At 46.1% G+C, this 23,699-nt stretch overlaps 1 long non-coding RNA gene and 10 other non-coding genes across 13 annotated transcripts; 5 read left to right on the top strand and 6 right to left on the bottom strand.

The window, feature by feature from the left end:
• Nucleotides 1-107: 107 nt before the first annotated feature.
• TRNAT-CGU lies at nt 108-180 on the bottom strand. The gene has a single exon. It is a non-coding gene; the product is annotated as a tRNA-Thr (tRNA).
• Nucleotides 181-963: 783 nt separating this feature from the next.
• TRNAR-ACG lies at nt 964-1,036 on the top strand. Its single transcript has one exon. It is a non-coding gene; the product is annotated as a tRNA-Arg (tRNA).
• Nucleotides 1,037-1,849: 813 nt separating this feature from the next.
• On the bottom strand, nt 1,850-14,644 carry LOC103165124. Of its 3 annotated transcripts, none has more exons than XR_484448.2 (5): nt 14,485-14,644; nt 6,880-7,091; nt 5,923-6,127; nt 5,171-5,369; nt 1,850-2,086 (listed from the first exon to the last, which is right to left on the bottom strand). It is a non-coding gene; the product is annotated as an uncharacterized LOC103165124 (long non-coding RNA). The 3 variants fall into 3 exon arrangements; XR_003755645.1 differs by having other exon boundaries at nt 5,923-6,119; XR_005659638.1 differs by having other exon boundaries at nt 5,171-5,361; nt 5,923-6,119.
• Nucleotides 1,991-2,062, top strand: TRNAW-CCA. The gene has a single exon. It is a non-coding gene; the product is annotated as a tRNA-Trp (tRNA).
• Nucleotides 2,752-2,825, bottom strand: TRNAT-AGU. Its single transcript has one exon. It is a non-coding gene; the product is annotated as a tRNA-Thr (tRNA).
• TRNAQ-CUG lies at nt 3,432-3,503 on the bottom strand. Its single transcript has one exon. It is a non-coding gene; the product is annotated as a tRNA-Gln (tRNA).
• Nucleotides 4,515-4,601, top strand: TRNAR-UCU. The gene is given in 2 exon segments: nt 4,515-4,551; nt 4,566-4,601. It is a non-coding gene; the product is annotated as a tRNA-Arg (tRNA).
• Nucleotides 5,186-5,256, bottom strand: TRNAG-GCC. The gene has a single exon. It is a non-coding gene; the product is annotated as a tRNA-Gly (tRNA).
• On the top strand, nt 6,211-6,282 carry TRNAM-CAU. Its single transcript has one exon. It is a non-coding gene; the product is annotated as a tRNA-Met (tRNA).
• On the top strand, nt 7,273-7,354 carry TRNAS-UGA. The gene has a single exon. It is a non-coding gene; the product is annotated as a tRNA-Ser (tRNA).
• TRNAS-AGA lies at nt 8,968-9,049 on the bottom strand. Its single transcript has one exon. It is a non-coding gene; the product is annotated as a tRNA-Ser (tRNA).
• Nucleotides 14,645-23,699: the final 9,055 nt, after the last annotated feature.

The following is a 23,699-nucleotide window of genomic DNA, read 5'->3' as shown; positions in this document are numbered from 1 at the left end:
AACAGTAAATTATGGCAATTGCCAATGTTGGTGTTTATTCAGCTTTTGCTCCAACCTCTTTCTGCGTTCATCGCTCCGAAAGAAAAGGTAACAAAATATTGAGAGACAGGCTCTAGTGAGATTCGAACTCACGACCCCTGGTTTACGAGACCAGTGCTCTCACCCCTGAGCTATAGAGCCCCATATTGTTACTCTTTTTCACAATTGCTACAGCAGGAGAGCACTCACGCATGGCACCCTTTTTATTAGCCAGTTAGTTGTATTTATTGAGCGCTTACAGTGTGCAGAGCACTGTACCAAGAGCTGGGGAGAGTATAATACAACAACAAATAGGAACATTCTCTGCCCACAACGAGCTAACACTTTATAATTACAGTCTATACAGTTTGTACTGAATTGCACTTTATAATTATATGTGCCGAACCATAGAGACGGGAATAAAACCTCCACAAAGGAGACCCAGGTGGAAAGATAAAGCGAAACAGAGAGACCTAGATATAGAGACAAAAATACCCTCTAGACTGTAAGCCCGTTGTGGGCAGGGATTGTCTTTCTTTATTGCTGCACTGTACTTTCCAAGCGCTTAGTACAATGCTCTGTACATAGTAAGAGCTCAATAAATACGACTGAATGAATGAGTATCCAGATAGAGAGCGCCAAAGGCAGATCCTGTCAGCTTAAAATCTCAAAATGACAAGGGAGACTGCGGAATGGCTAATCGCTGAGCTCACCGCTGGCCCTTTCTGGTTCTGCTTATCAGAGAGAAAAAAGTATCAGCTGCCGGCTGTCGGTTACTCGTTCCAGGAGTCGCAGGAAAGGAATGGGGGGGGTGGATGGAAACGATTTCTCTCCATCACTGGCGGCTTCGGTTTCTCTTAAAACCGGGCACTGCAAAACTTACTGTCCTCTAAGTAGCAGCCTTACAACCCCCTCATAAAAGCGCTGCAGAAACTCTTAATTGTAGGGCCAGTGGCGCAATGGATAACGCGTCTGACTACGGATCAGAAGATTCCAGGTTCGACTCCTGGCTGGCTCGTAAACTTTTTATTACTGCTTCATTTACCTTCCCAACCTCTATCTCTGTCTGCTCCCATTCTGTTTTTATCCACCCTAGTGCTTAGTACCGTGCTCGGATCATACTGAGTGCATTTAACAAACCGTTAATTTGTATGAGAAAGGGAATTTCCCCATGGCCTGTGAGGCTGTCTCCGGATCGATTTCCGGGCATTAGCATCGTTCATTGAATCGTATTCATTGAGCGCTTATTGTATGCAGAGCACTGTACGAGGCTCTTGGAAAGTACAAGGATGCGCAAAATTGTTTTTGGGAGCTATTCGTTTTTCTGTCCCTTTTAAGAAAGCTCAGATGTGGGCCTGAAGGTAAGAAATGTTGAAAGGAAAAGAGAACACCCCTGTCTCCCCGTCGAGGAATCGAACCCCCGCCTGCGTAACAGGCGGGGATACTCACCACTATACTAACGAAGAAAGGATACATACGTCTCCTGCTTTTTGGGCCAACGGCTCAAACTCTGGTTGTGCCACTTCTTGATTGATAAATCAGTTACTCAATGGAATTCATTAATGACCTACTGTGGACACAGCACTGTACCAAACGCTCGACAGACGACTATACAGTTAAGGCTAATTTTTAGCCTAGAGGAGAAGACAGACATAAGGGGAAATTACAAATAATCGAGCAACCAATAACGTTAATTGAGCTTGGTCCTAGGCTAAATATACACTCAGTGGGGAACTGTGCGGGAAAGGGGTGTTGTTCAAAACACAAACACTACAAACACACACACAGACACACACACACCACCGCCCCCTGAGAGATAGGAGGCTGAATCTAGTGTCTAAGACAGTGTATTCACAGTACCGGCTATTGCATGGGTTCACAATCCTCCAGATAGCAAATATCCTAAAATATGAGGACCAGCCATGTATTTTTCTCTCTTCCATAAATGTTCGCTTTCGGTACATTCCTTTGTGGCCTCGTGGCGCAACGGTAGCGCGTCTGACTCCAGATCAGAAGGTTGCATGTTCAAATCACGTCGGGGTCAAGAGCGGTTCCCTTTTCTTCCTTCCTGCGGGGAAGAAGCGGGTTTGCAAAACAGAAGAATTTCAAAATAATGACAGTGGTGGAGGGGTTTGCTAAGCGCTGACTACGATCAGATGTGGAGGTAATAATAATTATTATTTTGGTATTTCCTAAGTTCTTACTATGTGCCCGGCACTGTACTAAACCCTGTGATGGTTACAAGCGAAGTGGGTTGGAAGCAGTCCCTGACCCACGTGGGGCTCACCGTCTCGTTCCCACTTTACAGATGAGGTAACTGAGTCCCAGAGAAGTGAAGTGACTTTCCCAAGGTCACATAGCGGACAAGTCGACCTTCTGGTTTCCAGGCCCGTGATCTTTTGGTGAAGGAAAGAAAGACGGCGAAAGCTTCAAGCGTTTGTTTCCGGGCTTCTATTCTCGCAATTCTGGGGGGCAAACAAAGGAAACAACCCCCGGATCGCTGGGGCAATCAACCGAGTCGGTCTATAGTGACAAACCGACTCAAACCGGGTGAATCATTTCGAGGATGATTTGCTGTGGCGGTGATGGTGTTGCTGAGGTTAGAGGTGAGGAGGAAGAAGAGGGATAGTACCTCTGAAGGCAGAGGAAAAGCAACGTGATCAACCTATTTGCCACGCAAATGGGATGAGACCTACTAAGCACGAATCAACAGAGGAAACGCCCCCTAAATCCAGGCCCCGCTGGGATTCGAACCCAGGATCTCCTGTTTACTAGACAGGCGCTTTAACCAACTAAGCCACGGAGCCGGGCGTTAAAAGGTTTTTATAAGGTAACCACTGAGGTGAGAAGTCCGGAACGGTCCTACATTTGAAGTTCTTGGCAGAAAAGGATCAAGTGACGAGGCTAACTGGCTGCATCCTTTAGTCTGATGCTCACAATCTCAGAATATCGGGCACAAGAGGGGACTGGCCATAGACACGTAAGGAAAAACGAAAACCGAAAAAAACACCACCACAAGAAAAGTGGCCAGGACAAAGAAACAAAAATAAAACAAAAAGCAATAGAATTCTGTGGCAAAGCGAAAAGAATTTCGATCTGCTCTCCGCTCAGTGTCAAAATACTCACAACTGCCCATGAAGCATGTTGGTGCTGACACTAAGAGAACTATGAAAGAGGAAATATATTGATTACTGGATAGATCCACTAGACAAGAATCTGAGGAGGGGACGGACACCCATGTTGAACAAGGACTATATCCGAGCACTTAGGAACAGTTTTTGACACATAGTAAGCGTTTAACAAATGTCACGAAAACAAAACTAATTGAAAGAAAAAAAAGAGCAAAATGAGATTCGAGCACGTGTTTCATGTCAAATTGGACCTAGCTTGGTTAGGCCCAAAGATAAATTGTAAGGTCCCACCGAGATTTGAACTCGGATCGCTGGATTCAGAGTCCAGAGTGCTAACCATTACACCATGGGGCCCTTGCTACTACTGACTTTTCTTAGTGCCTATTCCAATTCATCATAACACATCTTACACTCAATCAGTGACTCTTATTAAGTAATAATAATACTATTTATGGTATTTTTAAGCTCTTATTATGTGCCAGTCACTGGACTGCGAAGCCGCGTGCCTTACTGGAAAGAACACAGGCTTGGGAGTCAGAGGTAGTGGGTCCTCATTCCGACTCTGTCACTTGTCAGCTGTGTGACCTTGGGCAAGGCACTTAACTTTTCGGGGCCTCAGTTACCTCATCTGTAAAATGGGGATGAAGACTGCGAGCCTCACGGGGGACAATCTGATGACCTTGTATCTTCCCCAGTGCTTAGAACAGTGCTTGACACACAGTAAGCGCTTAATAAATACCAACATTATTATTATTATTATTATTATTATCGTTACTAAGCGCTGAGGTGGATGCATATAAGCAAATCGGGTTGGATAATATTTACTGTGTGCAAAGCACTGCACTAACCGCTTGAGAGATTACAAATATAAGAGGGTTGGTAAGGACATGTTGCCTGCCCACAAGTCTAAGGGGGTGGGGGGAGAGAGACAGACTTTAATACGTATAAATGAATTATTCATCTGTCGAGAAGTGTTGTGGGGATGGGGGTGAGGTGAATTAAAGGGGCAAATTCAATGGCTAGGGCGACGCAGTTGTTCCTTGCTAATAATAATAATAATGTTGGTATTTGTTAAGCGCTTACTATGTGCCGACCACTGTTCTAAACGCTGGGGTAGAAACAGGGTAATCAGGTTGTCCCACGTGAGGCTCACAGTTGCTACTCGAAATGCTGTGGAAGACGGGGAAGATGGTTGGAGAGGCGATTCGGCCCCCTATTAGGTGGTGAGCTTTTCCCTTTTCTGGGTCAGCAGCTGGACGGAGAGCCCAGGTAGCTCAGAAGATAAAAAACTTTTTCTTTTCCTTCTGAGGACAAGTGCACAGTCCACTCCTGTATACAGTTCACAAAAAATTCTAGTTCGAAAGTGGCTCTGTGGCGCAATGGATAGCGCATTGGACTTCTAGAGCTGTGGAAGGCATTCAAAGGTTGTGGGTTCGAGTCCCACCAGAGTCGGGCTTTTACTTTTCTTCCTGGGGAAGACTGCCCCAGAGCCGTAGCACTCAGTGGCCACCACACCAAGGTAGTGATTTTACCAGTTTACCAAATACCACTTATTATTAATAATATACTTATACTATTATACTATACATAGTATGATTATTTGATATTGTAATCGATTGTGGGTTCGAATCCTGGCTCCGCCACTTGTCAGCTGTGTGACTTTGGGCAAGTGACTTCACTTCTCTATGCCTCAGTGACCTCATCTGTAAAATGGGGATTAAGACTGTGAGCCTTACGTGGGACAACCTGATCACCTCGTATTCCCCCCCTTGCGCTTAGAACAGTGCTTGGCACATAGTAAGCGCTTAACAAATACCATCATTATTAGTTGAGCAAGTCACTTAACTCCTCTGGGCCTCAGTTTACCTCATCTGTAAGACTGTGAGCCCCACCTGGGACAACCTGATAACCTTGTATCTATCCCAGGGCTTAGAACAATGGCTGGAAAATAGTAAACGCTTAACTAGTTTAATCATCCTCAATTATTCAATAAACAATTATTATGAATAGTAATGTTTTACCTTTTACTAAAAAGTTGCATTGGCCGGGAATCGAACCCGGGCCTCCCGCGTGGCAGGCGAGAATTCTACCACTGAACCACCAATGCTTCCTCTGTGACGCCTCTTAGAGTGTCCTTCCGCAGACATCGCAGAAATCCAAGGGGCTCGGAATGCAATCATCACACTGGGCGCAAGTTATGCTAAAGACGTCACTGTAAAGCTCCAATACCAAAATCAGTCAGTCAGTCAATCATATTTACTGGGGAACGTGTGACCGATTCGGGAACATTTGCTAATAATGATGGTACTTGATAAGCCTTTACTATGTGCCAAGCACTGCTCTAAGCGCTGGGGTAGATCCAAGGGTTTCGGGTTGTCCCACGTGGGGCTCACAGTCTTAGTCCCCATTTTACAGATGAGGTAACTGAGGCCCAGAGAAGTTAAGTGACTTGCCCAAAGTCACAGAGCTGACAATTGGCGGAGTCGGGATTAGAACCCACGACCTCTGACTCCCAAGCCCGTGCTCTTTGTGCCCCGGTTGGAAATTGCTTCATTTCCTTATTCATTCATTCAATAGCATTTAATGAGGGCTTACTATGTGCGGAGCACTGTACTAAGCGCTTGGAGTGTACAATTCGGCAACAGATAGAGACAATCGCTGCCCAATAACGGCTCACAGCCTAAACGGGGGAGACAGACAGCAAAGCAAAACAGAACAAAACACAACAAACAGTCCAGCGCAGACATCATCAAGATAAATAGAATCATGGCACCCCTAATTTCCCTGGTTCACGGACTGGAGCAGATTGTCTTTATTTCTCCGTTGGTTCATTCTGTCCTCTTGTCCCTGCCCGTTCCGCTCCGGGATTCCGAGGGTCCCGAATATTCAGTGGGCGGCGTGTCTGGGTCCTGGGTGTGCGTTGTGGGGAGAAAGCGGGAAGACGGGAAGCCTCTCGGGACTATATGCAACCTGAAATACTAGAAAGACATGAAAACAGGCCCCTCCTCTGTCCCTTTAATCGAAATCCTTAGAGAATCATCAAAAGACACCTCTGTATAAGAGCAGAGTGGCGCAGCGGAAGCGTGCTGGGCCCATAACCCAGAGGTCGATGGATCGAAACCATCCTCTGCTAGTTGCTTTTTTCCTCTTCTATCTAGTTGACATTCACTGGTGGTGAAATTTCACAGTGAGTGCGTTATGACAGAAGAGATCTATAAGGGACTCCCAGAACTGTTCCTTGTTTTGCTGTCGTGCTTTTCTTCTGGGTGCCTGGAGTGCATTTCCGTTGGCTCTCGATCTTTATAAAGCTGGGAAATGGCTTGTTACAATATTCGGGGAAGTGCGACGTCGGAACTTCAGTACTAATAATAGTTATGGTATTTGTTAAGTCCTTATTATATGCCAAGCTCTAAGCGCTGGGGTAGATGCAGGATAATCAGGTTGTCCCACTTGGGGCTCACACTTTTAAAATCTCCATTTTACAGCTGAGATAACTGAGGCACAGAGGCACAGAGAAGCGCAAGGTCACACAGCAGACAAGTGGCGGGGACGGGAATAGAACCCATCATCTTCTAAATACGTAGCAGTAAGATTTCGACAGATTGTAAACCCCCCCACTGGACTGTAAGCCCCGCTGAGGGTAGGAATTTTGTTTAGTAACGCTGTTCCTAATTCCGTCATACTGGATTCAAGATACAAAGTGGCGTGAATGTGAGCTCTCGAGACCCACCTGTACTCTGTGATGCCAACTCTCCGCCTGGCATCCGAAGGCCAATTAGAGGGTGTCCTGCCGAAGAGGAGGAGGCCGGCCCTCCTGCTGAGATCACTCAGTCCTTCTGGGAACAAGACGACTGCATCCCGTTTCCATGGTGACCTGGAGTGGCAAGGCCTTTGTGACACCAGCGTCCCGTACCGGACAGTTCAGGGGCGAGGTTTGGTCATCTGTGGGAGAGTAATGGAAAGGGCGTAAGCAGGGTTCGGCTGGGCCGTGGTGGAAAGGAAGGATCTGAGTCCGAAGTCCATCTGTGACTTTGTTGAAAACGGTGATCACAAATTACAAGTGGAAATTGGGGTCTAAATCGATTGTGACTAATGAATTCGGTGGAGAAATCTTGTTTTTCATGTAGTCGTGGCCGAGTGGTTAAGGCGATGGACTTGAAATCCATTGGGGTGTCCCCGCGTAGGTTCGAATCCTGCCGACTACGGTGTGCTTTACCTTTTCATTTATTTATCTTTTAAATTTGAAATCGGTTTAAAACGAGATACAGCATGTCACTCTTGGATAACTCCCCCAGGCCCACACCACTGATGGTACTCTTCTCTATTCCCGTCTTGGGTCTAAACTCTGCTCCAGATCCCTTCATTCTTAGTGGAAAGAGCACGGGCTTGGGAGGCAGAGATCTGGAGTTCTAATCCTGACTCCGCCACTTGCCAGTTGTGAGACTTTGGACAAGTCACTTAGCTTTTCTGTGCCATAGTTACTTCATCTGTAAAATGGGGATTAAGACTGTGAGCTCCCCTTGGGACAACCTGATACCTTGTAACTATCCCAGGGTTTAGAATAGTGCTTGGCACATAGTAAGCGCTTAAAAAAATACCATGATTTTCATCATCATCACTTCTTTGGGCCTACGGGAATCACAATCCCTATGGCCAGATAGAGAGGGACAGAGTTGTCAACTTCTGTGGAATAATAATTCTTGGGCCTGTTGCCCCAGACTGTAGTCTGGGGGTTTAGGGGAGGGAGAATTATTCCCCGATATGACATTCCCACCCTCCATCCCACTTCCACTCCCAGCCCAAACTCAAATTTTCCATCCTTGGTCCTTCAGAAAGGTTTGGATTCAGTCCCATGAGGACTCGGATACAAATGCTCTGTTTCCCCCACCCGCTTCCCCAACCACGACCCATCTCCCCCAATCCCGGGCAGACAGCTATTAGGGTCTGAGGACCAGTTTTCAGTCCCTAGCCCCTGGTTTAGTCTCAAATGGGGATTGAGACTGTGAGCCCCACACGGGACAGGGACTGTGTCCAAACCGATTTGCTTGTATCCACCCCGGTATTTAGTACAGTCTCTGGCACATAATAAGCGCTTAACAAATACCACAATTATTATTATTATAACTATTATTATTATCCTTAGTAGAATAAGATAGCCAGGGGCTTCTGGCGAGCCGTCAGGAGAATCAATTAAAACAATGGACTGAATCAAAACCCAATTTTGCCCAGATATCTTCTCTCAAGTTCCCAAATGACATTCTTTGTCCTTTCTAAAGCGCATATGCTTTGCTGTTTCAGTGATGGCGTTTCAGTGATGGAGTTTTTGTCTCCCCCAAAGGAGATCTGGATTTGACTCCCGGCCAATTTATAATATCCTTTATTCCTCTTTTCTCAGCATCCTCTCCTTTTCCCTCCTTTTCTCCTTCCATCTTTTCTTCCCTATCTTTCTCCTTCCTCTCCTCCTCCTCTTTATTCTCTCTCCGCCCCCGGCCCCCAGCTCTCTCTCCTTCATCCCCCAGCACTTCCCTCTCTGGAGGAGGTGGGAAGGAAGGAAAATTCGAGCTTTTGTCATGGGGTGGGATTTAAAGTTTTTGAAACAGGCTTTCCTGCCGGCCAGACGGGGACATTCCCTCGGACCCTCGGAGATGGCTTAGTGCCCTGCTGCTGTCCAGTGAGGGAGGGGCCTTTTCCTGATGAAAACCTGCCAGCTGCTCTTTCTGCTCCCTGACCAAAGGGTTCAGCCAGAGTCGGGTAAAGGAGGGTGTTACTGGGCTGTCAGTGAAGACGAGATCTGAGAGGGGGAGAAAAAGAGGAAATCCGTAGTCGGCAGGATTCGAACCTGCGCGGGGAAACCCCAATGGATTTCTAGTCCATCGCCTTAACCACTCGGCCACGACTACATCTGTTCCGAAAAAACGTCCTGGTTTTTTCCAGTAGCACTGACACTACTAACGACTCCAATGCGAAGCTTGTTGTGTTTTTCTCCCTTTAAATGCCCGGATCTCTCGAGGGCGGGACTAACTAATCCCTCATTCTGATTTTAAAGCGACATCCGGAAGCCTCTGACATAAATTTATCACAGGATTCCGCCCGCTCCCTTCTCCGTTTCCTGTGCTTAGCAACAAACCTGTTTGTCTTTCCTGTAACAGTGCAAGTTTTTTGGGGTCAGGAAGCAAGTCTGGTGCTTCTCTCGTACTTTCTGAGTGCTTAGCACAGCAGTTGCATATCTTGTTTCTTTTCCCATTCCACCTTTCTCTTCCCCTCTGCAGCTAGACCCATAGATTGGCCTCAGTTTCCCCTTTCCAGACCTCCGTTCTCCGGGGGTGGTGACGCGACAGGGGAAAAGAAGGTCTTTGGAGGTTATCATTATTTTTATCATTAATATTATTATCATGATGTTTGTTAAGTGCTTGCTTTATATCAAGCACTGTTCTAAGTGGTGGGGTTAGATACAAGTTAATCAGGTTAGACACAGACCCTATCTCACAAGGGGCTCGCACTTTAAATGGAAGGGAGAACAGGGATTGGACCCCATTTTATAGTTAAGGAAACTGAGGCACAGAGAAGTGCCTGGTGACCTTGGGGAAGTCACTTCATTTCTCTGTGCCTCAGTTGCCTCATCTATAAAATGTGAGCTCGTCGTTGGGAAGGGAATGTCTCGATGTTCTTCCCCTTGACGCTGTTTAGTGCCATTGTTCTTGTCTGTCCGTCTTCCCCGATTAGACTGTAAGCCCGTCAAACGGCAGGGACTGTCTCTATCTGTTGCCGACTTGTTCATCCCAAGCGCTTAGTACAGTGCTCTGCACATAGTAAGCGCTCAATAAATACTATTGAATGAATGAATGAATTTGTTGCCGGATTGTACTTTCCAAGCGCTTAGTACAGTGGTCTGCACACAGTAAGCACTCAATAAATACGACTGAATGAATGAAAATGGGGATTAAGACTGTGAGCCTCACGAGGGACAACCTGATGACCTTGAATCTACCCCTGCGCTTAGAACAGGAAACGTTTAACATCTATCATAATAATAATGATGATGATGATGAAGGGGAAGTAGTGAGGAGGATGCCAGGACCCAGGAGTCCCAGCAGTTGGATTCCTCTCTCTCCCCTTTCCCTTAGTGTCGGGATGGGGGAGAGGCGGCTGGGCCCGAGGAGAAGCAGGATGAAGTTTGGGCAGCAGAAGTAACCGGTGACAGAGGGATGACATGTGTGTGTGGGAGGGGACGGGTTTATGGAGTAGTCAATCAAATTCCTGGCTTGTCCTCGCTCACCGTGGATTGGCAGGGCGGGACGTCACTCTGGCTCAGGGCTCAGGCTGCGGGGGCAGGAAAAGCGAGGAAGCGAAGCTGGAAGGAGCTCCCTTCCCGCCTAGATTTTCCAGGTAATCAAGTTCAGCCGTCCCCTCCCCGCGGTTTTCTTTTAATTTAATTTTTATAAACTTAAACTTCCTTGCTCCCCACTATCCCAACGCTGTCTACTTGCTTTGTTGCCTGTCTCCCCCTTCTAGACTGTGAACCTGTTGTTTGTTGCCTCTCTCTCCTGTACTTTCCAAGCGCTTAGTCCAGTGCTCCGCATGCAGTAAGGACTCAATAAATACTATTGATGATTGAATAATAATGTTGGTATTTGTTAAGCGCTTACTATGTGCAGAGCACTGTTCTAAGCGCCGGGGTAGACACAGGGGAATCAGGTTGTCCCACGTGGGGCTCACAGTCTTAATCCCCATTTTACAGATGAAGTAACTGAGGCACAGAGAAGTTAAGTGACTTGCCCACAGTCACACAGCTAAGTGGCAGAGCTGGAATTCGAACTCATGACCTCTGACTCCAAAGCCCGTGCTCTTTCCACTAAGCCACGCTGAATGAACCTTCTCTCCCACCCACCCCCAATCCCCTCGGAATGGGGAAGTCTGCACCCATCCTAACTTCTTTTCTCCCCCCACGACCAACAGGTCCTGCGTGACTCGATCATCGCCCCCCAGCATCCACAGAGAGGGGGCCAGCGTGGGTCCAGGAGGCCGAAGGGATCTATGTGGCCTCATCGAGGCCCAGCCGAATCCTGAGCCCGAGTCTCATGGGGAGGGGAAAGGGGCGAACAACTAGGCCAGCTCTGGAGAGGGAGATGGATTTCTGCCTTGAAACTCCCCCAACCATTCCGCCCTTCCTTTCTTCCACCGCAAAGCAGGGTGGTTTCTACCCCTGAAACCCCCACGCTGCTTTTCTTGTCTCCCCTAAGGCATAGAGGTTCTGCCTATGGGAATCCCTTTTGTGGTTAGGAAAGGTCTATTTATTGTTGTATTGTATTTTTCAAAGCGCTTAGTACAGTGCTCTGCTCACAGTAAATGCTAAATAAAAACGATTGAATGAATGAACTGTATTCCCACCCCCCCCGGGGGTAGAGAGGCTTCTGACCGTGGGAACCCCCTCACTGTCTTCCCTCCCTCAATGCAGGGAGACTTAATAATAATAATAATTATAGTGTTTGTTAAGCGCTTACTATGTGCCAAACTCTGTTCTAAGCATTGATGTAGATACAAGGTTATCAGGTTGCGCCACTGAGGCTCACAGTCTTAATCTCCAAGATTTCCACCTCTTGCCTGTATGCCCCTGATTTCCCCTCCCGTAGGCCTGTATTTACCCCCCAACCCCTCAAGAGAAAGGGAGATTTCTTTTAATAATAATAATGATGGTATTTGTTAAGCACTTACTATGTGCCAAGCACTGTTCTAAGAGCTGGTAGATACAAGGTGGGGAACTCAGCAAGGCGGTTCCAGGTTCCCCTGAGAATATATATCCTTCCTTTCCCCAACAAAGTTCTCTGGGTCTGGCTCTTTCCCATGGCCCCCAGAAGGACAGGAAGGTTTCTGATTCTGCGGATCCCCTCCCTGTGGGTCTCTTTGCCCGCTGTCCAGAAGGGCAGGGGTAGCGGGTCCGGATTTGAGGAGCTCCTCCCTGTGTGCCCCCCTCTAGGCTGGCAGCAGTCCTAGGCCAAGAACCGCAGAGGCCTAGCACTGGGGGAGGAGGCCTGGGAACCGTCGCCCGTCCCATCCACCAACCTAGCTTTACGTGGGAAGGAGCTGCCATATAGCGGCGGAGGCGACGACAAGAGCGAAGAAGAAAAGAAAAACGGCCGGAGTCGGTGGAGAGCGCAGGTCGGATCCCAGAAATCAATCATTCAATCGTGTTGATGGATCGTTTACTCTGTGCAGAGCACTAAATGAAGCACTTGGGAGAGTTCAGTGTAACAGAATTGGCAGGCACGTTCCCAGCTCACAACGAGCTTACAGTTTGGAAGGGGAGACAGACATTAATATAAATAAATTATGGATAAGTACATAAGTGGTGTGGGGTTGAGGGAGGCGGAGGAGTAATTAAAGGGTGCCAGTCCAAGTGCAAAAGTGACCCAGAAGAGAGTGGGAGAAGTGGAAATGAGGGCTTATTCAGAGAGGGCCTCATGGATGAGATGTGCTTTTTAATAAGGTTTTGAAGGTGGGGGAAGTGATTCTCTGTCAGATATGGAGAGGGAGGACATTCCAGGCCAGAGGCGGGATGCGGGTGAGTGGTCAGCAGTGAGATGTAGTGAGTAGGTTAGCATTAGAGGAATGAAGTGTGCAGGCTGGGTTGTAATAGAAAAACAGTGAGGTAAGGTAGGAGGGGGCAAGGTGATTGAATGCTATATAGCAGATGGTGAGTTTCTGTTTGCAGAACAGATGGGCAACCACTGGAGGTCCTTGAGGAGTGGGGAAACATTGAGTGAATGCTTTTGTAGAGAAATGATCTGGCAGCAGAGCGGGATATGGAAATGGGGAGGGGTGAGGAGGAGCTTACATAATTGTGGGCAAATCAGAAAACTTAACAGGAAACTTAGTGTGTGGTGACTCCGAAGGTTTTCCCTTTATTCATCCCCACAGCACTTATGTACATATCTGTAATTCATTTATTTATTTTAATGTCGGTCTACCCCTCTAGGCCGGAAGCTCGTTGTGGGGCAGAGAATGTGTCTGTTTATTGTTATATTGTACTCTCCCAAGCATTTAGAAAAGTGCTTACACACAGTAATAGCTCAATAAATATGCATGAATGAATGAATATACCACTGGGAATCTTCCTGCCCTGCACCAACACTGAGGATGGGGAGGTAGAGATGGGCCTTGGGTCCACTGAGCTCAGATTGGGTATTCTACAGTCAGTGCCAACAGGACCTAAGCCCAGAGTGGGAGGGGGATAGGAGGAGGGTGGACCAGGCCCGGTCATGAGGCTCCAGTGCACCCACCCCTGCCTTCCCAAATGTTCACCTCCTCCTGCTCCTACTTCAACTATCCCATCTTTCCCAGCAGTAGGCTCAAGATATCTCCCACCCTATCAAAATCTACCCTCTCCACCTGTGCCTCTGACCCCATCCCTTCTCACCTTATCCAAACGCATGCCCCCTCCTGTCTTCTCTCCCTGACCATCATCTTCACCGATGCGCTTTCCAGTTAATTCTTTCTCTCTGCCCTAAAAAAACTTCCTTGGCCCCACAGCTCCCTTCAGTTATTGCCCTATCTCCTACCATTCCTCTCCAAACTTCTTAAGTTGTCTGCACCCACTGTCTCCACTTCCTCTCCTCCAATTCTCTCCTTGACATCCTCCAATCTGGCTTCTGCCCCCTTCACTCAAGGAAGCTGACCTCTCTCAGGTCACCAAAACCAAATCCAATGGCCTCTACTCCAACCTCATCCTCCTATAACTTTCAGCTGCCCCTGACGATGTGGACCATCCTTTTCTCCTGGAAACATCCAACCTTAGCTTCACTGACAATATCCTCTCCTGGTTTGCCTCGTATCTCTCTGGCCACTCATTCTTGGTCTCCTTCACGGGCTCCTCTTCTGCCTCCCACCTTCTAGCTGAGTCCTTCAAGGTTCAGTTCTGGGTCTTCTATTCTCCATCTACACCCACACCCATGGAGAATTCATTCACTCCCATAGCTACAACTACCACATCTATGCGGATGGCTCCTAAATGTACCTCTTAGGTCCTGACCTCTCCTTCTCTGCAGTCTCACATTTCCTTTTGCCTTCAGGATCTCACCTGGCGGTCCACATCGTAAATTTAACATGTTCAAAAGAGAACTCCTCATCTTTCTACCCAAAAGGTGTCTCATTTTGTCTTTCCCATCACTGTAGACAACACCACTTATGCCACCGAGACAAGAGCTGGGTGAGCCCCTTCCCAGAACGTCTGTGGGATTGGGGTTACCGGCTCCAGTTCGGTACTATTTCCTGATTTAGCTTTAGCACATATTCTCCCATTGTGGGCTGAAGCTCTCATTGTCTTCCCTGAATTTCTTACCCTTTTCCTTTGTTCTGTCCACAGGATGTAACCGGTACTGACACGGAGAAGCTCCGGGATTGACAGGTTTTCTGTGAAAGCGACCTTAGAGAGGAAGAAGGGTTCTGAAAAGACAAACTAAAAACACAAACACATCTTCCTGGGAAAGAAACGTTTGCTCCCTTAAACCACCACTAGAGGGCAGCACGTTGGAAGCTAAGTGCTGGGAAATAGTAGGTGATGATGATAGTATTTGTTACGCGCTTACTATGTGCCAAGCACTGTCTTAAGCGCTTAGAACAGTGCTTGGCACATAGTAAGCGCTTAACAAATACAATTCTCCCCCCCCCCCCAGACTGTGAGCTCGCTGTGGCCAGGCATTGTCACTCTTTATTGTTGTATTGCACTTTCCCAAGCACTTAGTACAGTGCTCTGCACACAGTAAGCGCCTAATAAATATGATTGAATGAATGAGTGAACGAATTATTAAGAGCAGGGATTATCTCTCCTTACTCCATTGAACTAGTCCAAGAATTTACACCAAGACACTCTTCACAGTAGACTCTCGATCCATGCTATTAGAATGTAGGATCTTTAAGGGCAGGGATTATGTCTTCCAACTCTACTGTATTCTCCCAAGCACTTAGTACAGCGCTCTGCACAAAGTAGACTCTCAATCAACACTCACAGTCTGTAAGATCCTTGAGGGCAGGGATTGAGTCTTCTGACACTATGGGACTCTTCCAGAACCTTTATGCAGTGCTCTGTTCCCACTTGCTATTAGATGAATGCTACTGATTAATTCCCCGAACAGCAGCCAGCCTTGTGGGCCCTCAAATGAAACAGGAAGGAGTCAAAAAGCTCAAGGTGAATTACAAAAAAAAGTTGCAGTAACTAGGAGTTCAAGGGGCACTAGAAAGCTAGTAATACTGTGGCATTTGTTAAGGACTTATTATGTGCCAGGCACTCTACCGAGCACTGGGGTGGATACAAGCAAATAGAGTTAGACACAGCCCCTGTCCCACGAGGGGCTCACGGTCTCAATCCATATTTTACAGATGAGAACTAAGGTGAAGAGAAGTGAAGTGATTTGCCCCAGGTCACACAGCAGACAAGTGGCGAAACTGGGATTAGAACCCATGACCTTCTGACTCCCAGGCCTGTGCTCTATCTGCTCTACCATGCTGTTTCTCACAGTCCCTCAGGGGAAGGCTTGACCTGAGCACATACTTTAAACCTGGAAAGAAATATGGGAGTCTGCCTGGAAAGCTGCAGTACCCCTTATTATTTCAGGTAATCCCATAACCATTAATTCATTCATTGAATCATATTTATTGAGCTCTTACTGTGTGCAGAGCACTGTATTAAGCACTTGGGAAAGTACGGTACAACAATAAACCGACACATTCCCTGCCCACAACAAGCTTACAGTGTAGAGGGAGGAATTTACAGTGTAGAGGGGGAATTTGTTAATGTGTCAAAGAGGTATCCCATTACCACAGCAAAGAAACTTACCTGCCACCCTCAGTTCCACACTGGCTTTCTTGTAGTTGTCAGCCTCTCTTGAAGAAGTACAGCCCATTTCAAAGACTGATGTTGCAGAAGGGCATGGAAAAGCTCCCGTTGGCCATGGGGTCCTTCATAAAACTGTCCACCCGAAGTATTCCACTATCTGCTCACCTTCCTGCTCCCTCCTGTTGTGGTGCAAAATCACGGGCTCTGCAAACTGGCTCTGGAACCACAGCACTTCCATGTCATGGGTGCTCTGCCATGGCTGGAGATGGCAAGACAAGGGGGCATCGTCCCTTAAGCTGGCCAGGGTGGGTTTAGCTGGGGCCAACCACCCTAAATATGCAAGAGGGATTTTCAGCTTTACTGGGCTTGTTCAACTACTGACGCCAAGCACTGCGCTCATCACTTTTAGTGCTTGCTAGTGTCACACACTGGGCTCAGCAATTAGAAGTAGTATTTATTGAGCACCTCCTGTGTTCAGAACACTTGTTCTAAGCACTGAGATAGGCACAGGATAATCGTTCATTCACTTGTATTTACTGAGCACTTACTGTGTTCAGAGCACGATACTAAGCGCTTGGGAGAGTACAATATAACAATAAACAGACACATTCCCTGCCCACAACGAGCTTACAGTCTAGGGGGGCTTGGCCACAGCCCCTGGGACAAAGAAGGGATCACATCTCTTCCCGGAGGGTCTTCCCTGACTAATCACTCATTTCCCCCCCAACACTGCTACTTCATCCTTTTCACTTTGCCTCTGCACATGGGCTCACCCTGTCCTCTTCTCATCATGGGACTTATGTACCTATCTTTAAACTCTATTGCTTCCCCTTACCTGTAATTTACTTTAGTGCCCATCTCCCTTTCTAGATTGTAAACTCTTTGGGGGCAGGGACCATTTTGACTAACTCCACCTTACTCTTCAAAGTGCTTAGTTCAGCTCTGCACAGAGTAAGTGCTCATTCACTAATTTCGATTGATTTGATCCCCACTTTCAGGTGAGAAGACAGTCTCAGAAAAGTGAAGTAACTTACCCAAGCTCAAGCAGTGGTGGACCTGGTGGAAAGCAGTAAGGAAGAGTGGAAAGAGCACAGGACTGGGATTTAGGAGAGTCTAATCCTAACTCCACCACTTGCATAAATAATAATAATAATGTTGGTATTTGTTAAGTGCTTACTATGTGCCGAGCACTGTTCTAAGCACTGGGGTAGACACGAGGTAAATCAGGTTGTCCCATGCGAGGCTCAAGTCTTAATCCCCATTTTACAGATGAGGTAACTGAGGCACCGAGAAGTTAAGTGACTTTTCCAAAGTCACACAACAAGCGAGAACTCACTTGTGCCTATCTGGAGTTGGTCTGCAAAGAAATAGACAGAGGCATATCACATCAGATTGCATCCCATTAGTCAGGAATGGAAAGAAAGAGTGCTCTCGCAATGTTTTTGTAGGGAAAGAGTAGGGATTCCTGGCCAACCTGTCCAATATTGGCCCAATCAAGGGATACAAAGGTCAACATTGCAGTGCTACTTAATAATTTTAATGGAATGAATAAATAGGCAGAAGTCCCCATGGCATGGATTTCTCTGATAATAAACTTCCACGGCTCATGGGAGAATTATAAGTGAATTTGTAAATAGGTATAAGTGACCGTGACAAGGATTGATCTGAGGTTAAACCCCCGCTTCCCATAGCTGCACACTGAACAGATATCTGTCCAGAGGCACAGATTCCTACCTCTTGTTTCTGTCAGTTCAGAAGTGAAAGTAGAACAGGAGTAGGAGAATGATTTTATAACTGAACTTTGTCACACTACCTTGGTAATTTGGCCATAAAAATAATCTTATCTTCTTTTGTTGATATACCTATCCACAGGTGGGTCCCTCAAATCCCCAGGAACATCAAGTCAACCTACCCAGTTTATGACTGGCCCAATCTCCACCTTTTACAGTTCTTCCTGTCTGTACCTATTGATGCACGGTGAGAGAATGGGGGTCATTACTAAAATCCAGTTCAAGAGACAGTTTACTTTGAAATCATCCTCCATGTAGTCTTTAACAACTCAAGGTGCTGGAACAAGGAGGTAGGAGGCACAGAAGCCTGAAGTTAGAAGTCTCATTTCATGTGAGATTGGGAAGGAGCCTGTTTAATAACATGGGTATATCTAACTCGGAAGTCTTTCATGAATATTTGCCAACATTCTCAGTCCACTACATACACACTACCCAGATATCCATTTATTTTGATTGTTAACATTTATTCACAAACACTATATCATGGTTTTCAATTCAGGTCATGCACATCGCACAAATAGCCAATGGTTAATAAAGGGAAAAGCAGCAAAAGTCTCTGAAAGAGTTAAAGTCTATGAAACATTTCAAACATTATGAGTGCCTTTAAATCATGCTGGAAATCAGAAGTCATAGATCATCAACTGTTAATTTTTTTTTTTTTTTGATTTTCAACAATACTGGAATTTTAGTTGATGAGGGGTGCTCCGCAGCAAAGACTAGAACCACCAAGAGACTGTTCCTATTCTCAGGAAGAGTCCCCCTCTTCTCCCCCTCCCCCAATGTTGTCACTTCAGATATCTCCAAGATAATCACGAAAACCGTTAAACATTTACTAAATTCTAAGCACTAGTCCTGATGCAAAATAACGTGGACTGGCCATGTCCCACCCAGGGCTTACAATCTAAGAAATAGGGAGAACAGAGCTCTAATTCCTATTTTTACAGGTGAGGAAACTGAGACCCAGAAAGATTAAGTGATTTGTCTAGAACCCAGACTCCCAGGCCCATGCTCCTCCCACTGGGTCAAGCTGTCTCTGGTCTTCAAAGCATGTTTCTTTCCCAGTCAAGAGTTTCCTTTCCCCTGCCTGTACAAAGTATCTTTGGACAATGATGGCCAGGATTATTTTCAACTCCATTTCTGTGGCTGTGGGTTCTCTCAGGGAGAGAGGTAAAGGACCCTGGGACCATGGTGGCCTCTCCACATGTGGCCATAGCCAAGAAGGTCTCAGCAGGATATATGCAGTAAAATCCAGGTGACAGGGTAATGAGCAGAATTCGCACCTCAGCCCCCCCACTTGACCAATTATAATCTGGTTCACAGGCCCAAGTGCAGTGTGCCTCACCTACCCATTAGTAGCAAGAAGCTGTGCCAAGCTATGTTGGATCATAGGATCCTCGAGGGTAGGACCTTGTTGTCAAATTTTCTCTCCTTAAAGCCTTAGGACTGTGCTTACGCCCACAGTGGTCAATCCATAAATATGATGGATTTAATTCATTGATTGGGGCTGAAGACTGGATCCTAAGTGGAAATAACGCCAAAAAAGCAGAGAAAGTCTCTGAAAGAGTTAAAGTCCATGAAATATTTCAGACATTATGAGTGTCCTCAAATAATGGAGGAAATCAGAAGTCATCAACTTGGTTAATTATTTCTTTTATGTGACTTTCAACAATTCTGTAGTTTTCATTGATGAGGGATCATAAAGGGAAATCAGCTGTCCTTTCCCATCTCATGGAGGCTGGGAGGAGGTCACAGTAGGTGTAGAAGTCAGTCCTATCTCTGGGAAGGGGCGACTGGTCCAGAGGGGCAGGACGTGTGAAATCCAGGCCTCACTCTAGATCTGAGCAGATGGTCAGAGGGGAAGGGTCTGAGGACCACAGCCTGAAGAAGGGGTGGAGGGGCCCCTCGAAAGTATGAGTAAAGGTATAGAGATGAGATCCATCTGTCATGCTGTAGAATGAGATATCTCCAGCCTCATAGTCGAGGAAAATGCCCACCCGGCGGGGGGCCTGTTTCACGGACAGACGAGTCTGGGGAGTGGTGAGGGCCCAATATTCCTTGTCATAGAGCCTCAGAGCCCATAAACTAGTTTCTGGGGTCACTGATATTCTTCCCTTCCTGTTCACGTTGTCCTGACACACCCCCAGGTCCCAGTCCGGCCTGTCTCCAACCTCCACCTCCCAGTAATGTCTCCCCGAGATGAAGCCCTCCCGACCCAAGACGCAGGGGAGGTAATCGAATCTCTTCAGGGTCTGGGGAAGATCCTGTGGGGTGTCATTCCACGACAAGCGTTTTCCTCGCTTGGACAAGGTGAGTTGGGGATGGGCAGTGTCTGGATCCAGAGTCACATCAGCTGCAGAGAAAGTCACGGAGTTTATACGAGGTGGGGTTAAAGAGGTGGGTCATCAGGGGTACACTCTCCTCAGCTTAGAGTGCAAGATTCTTGAGGGTGATGACTATATCTTTATATAATGTACCTTCCCCTGGGCCTACAACAGTGCGTTAGTCTAAGAATTTTGCCTAGTTAATACTTGACAACCATTATGAAGATGATGATCATGAACACAGAAACAGTAGGAAGACTGTAAGAACACAGAAATATGTTCATCCATTCCAGAGTTCTGGCTCTAGCAGGGGCATCAAAGAGTTTTTGGTGGAAAAGTCCGAGTACTTTTCTTCTCGACTTCCATCCTCAGCACCCCTGGTCATCTCAACAGTCACATATAGCATATACATATATACGTAGTACTCGCGTGTACACAGCACTGCCCTTGGGAATTATGTACATATTGATTTAGGCAGCCCATTAATTTATTCATGCTAATTCCAATTACACTTACCTATGCAATTTTATTAATTTATTCATGATAATTCCAGGTCTATCTCTATATTTATCCTCCTGCTACCAGTGAATGCATACAACTCAACACTTGCCTTCCTCAATGAATTGTAAGGTCTTTGAGGACAAGAGCTGTATCTTCATTTTTATGGCCCTCTCAAGAACCCACTCCAACTACGGAAGGAACTCAGCAAACACTGTTGACTGATTATAGAGTTAACACATAATTAAAACAGACCTACAGAGAAACCAATTTTCCTTTTTGAGGGTGGGACACAAAAGAAGGCAAGGATTTTAGGGGGTGGATGAGGACTGAGAGGAGACAGCCTGTTAAGAGCTATTCGACCAAATGCCACTATTTTGGGTTATTTCAGGAAATAACCTGAAACTCAGATTATTTTGAAAACTCAGAGCTTTACAGCAACCTGGGATGAGCAAGTGTAGGAGAAATTACCTCTCTTCCCTTCATGGAGTGGGAACATATACAGAAATATCCATGAATGCTCAGATCCTTGATAGTGTGCCATACTCAGGAAGGCAGAAATGAATCAAATAATGCACCTTAATGGGGGTGATTTTATAGGAGAGCTAAGAAGTGGGGAGGGACATCAGAGCCTCTTACCAGGAAACAGTGAAACCTTTCTCCAGTCTGAAAAGGAAACCAATGCAGAGATTAAACTGGGCTCAGGTTTACCCTAAGGACTAAGCATATTTACTCCAATGAAACCTATCCTTCGTTCTCACTTTTCCAATCTGTCCTTGCTTACTTTTCCTGGACCAAATCCTCAGTCTACTATAGACCCTCTCTCAGTCCCCTCTGATATTGTCAGTCAATAAATAGCATTTATTGAACACCTGTATGCAGACCATTATACTGAGTACTTGAGAGAGTGTAATAGACTTAGTTAGATGTGGTCCCTGCCATCAAGAAGCTATCACCTAATAGTAATGATTGAGCCCCTGCCGTGTATAGAACACTGTGCTAAACATTTGGGAGAATACAACAGAGTTACTAGACATACTCCCTGTCCTCAAAGGTTATCAATCTAACAGATTGTTAGTCCTTCATCTTCTCCATAGATCTGAATCTTGGAGAGGTGTCAATCTCTAAATATTCAGAAAAAATATTGCCTCCTTAATATATTTCCCTCTAGACTGCAAGCTCATTGTGTATGGGGAATGTGTCTGTTATACTGTTATATTGTACTATTCCAAGTGCTTAACAATACTTTGTACACAGTAAGTGCTCAATAAATAGGGTTGATTGATTTCCTGTATCTCAGGGAATAATTCCTTTCAACTCATGTTAGTCTAAGAAAAACTAACAATATACTAGATTGTGAACATCTTGAGGGCAGGAGTTCTGTGGAGCAGGGTCACAGGGTCTGTGGTTGATTTTGCATAAGCATTCCTTTGGATCCTATGATGCAGGTGAAATGCCCTCTCCCTGAAAATTAAGGAACATTTGAAGAGGCAACCCATTCCATGCTGTTAATTTATTCAAGGGGGTTCTGGGTGACTGTATCTTCTAGTCTTTTAGGGAATCAAACAGAAAAGGATCTAAATCATGACCCTCCTCATGCAGTGTAAATAGGATCTGAGACACCAGGGAGATAGAATCAACATTACTTACTGGCTCCAAACAGTGGCTTTCTCCATTCTGAAAAGGAAAACACACACACACACATACACAAATATGAGCCGTTGGCCAGATACTCCTTCAGAGGGAGCAGTCTCGAAGGGGAAAAAGTGAAACCTACCGGTGTCTGTCTGGAGCACCCCTGAAATCCAAACAGAAAGAAAGCAATGAACATTTATATGAAATTTTGCCTCTGCCTTCAATACATAGTTCTCTGCTACACTTTAAGTTCCTTTATGGCAGGAACTGCATCTACTTTATTGTACTCTTCCCAGTGCTTAGTTCAGTTTTCTGCATACAATCAATGGTATTTATCGAAGACTATGTGGCAGAGCACTGTACTAAGTGCTTGGGAGAGTACAGTACGACAGACTTAGGAGACAAGTCCCCTGCCCATAGAAGCTTGGGAAGTACAGAGTAAGTGCCACATTTTTGTCCACAAGGGGCTAATTTTCTAGTGGGAGGCACAAACATAAACATATTTACTACTAGAGTGGTCAAAATAAATAAACACATTAATCATAAATGAGTGCTAAGGAAGGTATAAATAAATTTGTAAATGCCAAAGAGGTCAGAATTGGGGAGTTATGGGGAGAAATGGATAGTTTTCCCTCTGGGATGGTTTAAGCCACCCCAACTTTGAACCCTACTGTCCACTTAGCTGTCTCTGGGAAAATCCAGCCCAAGAAAGTACAAGTCTACCAGCTCTCATTCCCACACCTGAGCCCTGAAACTTGAATCTCAAAAGTCAAAGATGATGTTAATTCACCTTTCCTCTCCTGGGAGTCCTCTGAAATTCCCTTCAGACTATAAGGACTGGGTACCGTGTAGAGATGAAGTCCAGAACCACCCCTGGTTTGCGGGGCCTTTAAGGAGAAATCAGTTTGCTTTGTCCGGATTTGATCTGGAATGGAATGTCAGAAATAAGAGATGAGCAGTCTGAAAAAGGAGAAACCCCAAAAAGGGGCATGACCCAGGAAGACCCTGCCGGGGATTGTTTGTTTGCTTGTTTTATGGTATGGGATTGTTTGCTTGTTTTATGGTATCTGTTAAATGCTTACTAAAGGCCGGGGTAGATACAAGTTTATCAGGTTGGACACAGTCCCTGTCTCCCAAGGCGCTCATAGTCTAAGTAGGAGGGAGTAGGATTTAATCCCCCTTTACAGTGGAAGAAACTGAGACACAGAGAAGTTTAGTGATTTGCCCAAGGTCACACAGCAGGCAACTGGCAGAGGCAGAATTAGAACCCAGGTCCTCTGGCTCCCAGTTCTATGCTCTTTCCACTAGGCCATTATTTGTCTCAACTGGGAGACCCGAGTTGTTAAACTCTACTGCTAGCCTGCACTTTATATGGAGGAAAGTACAGACTCTTAAGGCTGAAATTGGCAGGAAACAGCCTCAGGCTGCCAGACAATAGACATAATTTTTGTGTACCAGGTTTCCACTTTCTGATATA

This window comes from Ornithorhynchus anatinus, chromosome X3 (genome assembly GCF_004115215.2).
Source record: "Ornithorhynchus anatinus isolate Pmale09 chromosome X3, mOrnAna1.pri.v4, whole genome shotgun sequence".
Taxonomy (NCBI): Eukaryota; Metazoa; Chordata; class Mammalia; order Monotremata; family Ornithorhynchidae; genus Ornithorhynchus; species Ornithorhynchus anatinus.
The sequence above is the reverse complement of the archived record's forward strand: the minus strand, read 5'-3'. Positions and strand labels throughout refer to the sequence as shown.